We start from the raw sequence: 2,279 nt of genomic DNA, 5'->3' as shown, positions 1-2,279 counted from the left end.
TCAAGTCTCCAGGGCCAGATGAACTGCATCCAAGAGTATTAAAAGAACTGGCAGATGTGATCTCAGAACCACTGGCAGTCATCTTTGAGAATTCCTGGAGAACAGGCGAAGTCCCGGCAGACTGGAGGAGGGCAAATGTTGTCCCTATTTTCAAAAAGGGGAAAAGAGAGGACCCAAATAATTACCGCCCAGTCAGTCTGACATCAATAGCAGGGAAGATTCTGGAGCAGATCATTAAGCAAACAGTCTGTGAGCACCTAGAAAGGAATGCTGTGATCACCAATAGTCAGCATGGATTTCTGAAAAATAAGTCATGTCAGACTAACCTGATCTCGTTTTTTGACAGAATTACAAGCCTGGTAGATGAAGGGAACGCAGTGGATGTAGCCTACCTTGATTTCAGCAAGGCATTTGACAAGGTGCCCCATGATATTCTTGTAAAGAAGCTGGTAAAATGCGGTCTTGACTATGCTACCACTCAGTGGATTTGTAACTGGCTGACTGACCGAACCCAAAGGGTGCTCATCAATGGTTCCTCTTCATCCTGGAGAAGAGTGACTAGTGGGGTGCCACAGGGTTCTGTCTTGGGCCCGGTCTTATTCAACATCTTTATCAACGACTTGGATGATGGACTCAAGGGCATCCTGATCAAATTTGCAGATGACACCAAACTGGGAGGGGTGGCTAACACCCCAGAGGACAGGATCACACTTCAAAACGACCTTGACAGATTAGAGAATTGGGCAAAAACAAACAAGATGAATTTTAACAGGGAGAAATGTAAAGTATTGCACTTGGGCAAAAAAAATGAGAGGCACAAATACAAGATGGGTGACACCTGGCTTGAGAGCAGTACATGTGAAAAGGATCTAGGAGTCTTGGTTGACCACAAACTTGACATGAGCCAACAGTGTGACGCGGCAGCTAAAAAAGCCAATGCAATTCTGGGCTGCATCAATAGGAGTATAGCATCTAGATCAAGGGAAGTAATAGTGCCACTGTATTCTGCTCTGGTCAGACCACACCTGGAGTACTGTGTCCAGTTCTGGGCACCACAATTCAAGAGGGACACTGACAAACTGGAACGTGTCCAGAGGAGGGCAACCAAAATGGGCAAAGGCCTGGAAACGATGCCTTATGAGGAACGGCTAAGGGAGCTGGGCATGTTTAGCCTGGAGAAGAGGAGGTTAAGGGGTGATATGATAGCCATGTTCAAATATATAAAAGGATGTCACATAGAGGAGGGAGAAAGGTTGTTTTCTGCTGCTCCAGAGAAGCGGACACGGAGCAATGGATCCAAACTACAAGAAAGAAGATTCCACCTAAACATTAGGAAGAACTTCCTGACAGTAAGAGCTGTTCGACAGTGGAATTTGCTGCCAAGGAGTGTGGTGGAGTCTCCTACTTTGGAGGTCTTTAAGCAGAGGCTTGACAACCATATGTCAGGAGTGCTCTGATGGTGTTTCCTGCTTGGCAGGGGGTTGGACTCGATGGCCCTTGTGGTCTCTTCCAACTCTATGATTCTATGATTCTATGATTCTATGAACATTTCTGAGTACATTGTCCTTCAAGGTCAGCATTCAATTCCCACAGGTTATACTGTAACGGCTGGAAAATCCATAGTTACAGTTTCACTATCTCCCCCTAGAGGGAAAACTTCTGTTACAAATCCAGCCCCAAAGTTTCTTTTACTTTTAGATACTTTGTCAATCGTTGTTAGTTTAAAGTTACAAAAAGAAACAGTGGGATCGCAGCTTTTTTCTCTCTTTTAACTATCTGTCAAACAGCTTCTGTCGTGGTCAATGAGCTTCAAACGTCAGTCCTGACACCCCGCTCCCTGGGTCAGGACGGCGGAAAATTACTTTATTTTAAACTTACTTCTGCAGGAATAAAACAGTCCAAAGAAAGCACCCCCTTCTCCTCCTGCTGCTGAAGGGGGGGTTCAACTATTTTAGATGATTAAATCCACTCCTTTAAAATAGTTTTCAAAACTCTAGTTTACTTTGTCTTTGCTTTGTTCAAACTACAAAAAAAGGAAGGTTGACTTCCTGTTAGACCTTTCCGTTTCAGTACCAAATTGTAATGCCTTTTTGAATCCAATTCCTTTCTTTTCCCAGTTCCTTAAATTGTGGTTCACTTTTCCCGAGTTTAGGTACTCACGGTGGTTATTTTTAAAATCCAAATTGTCCAAGAAGAAGGCAGCGCTCTCCGGCAACGGCTGTGCGGCTTCGCTCCACGGACTCTCAGCACCGTGCCACTTCCCCCTCTTCGCTTCAGGG

This window comes from Podarcis vaucheri (assembly GCF_965113315.1).
Source record: "Podarcis vaucheri genome assembly, chromosome: W".
NCBI classification, from domain to species: Eukaryota; Metazoa; Chordata; class Lepidosauria; order Squamata; family Lacertidae; genus Podarcis; species Podarcis vaucheri.
Note: the sequence above shows the minus strand (reverse complement) of the source record.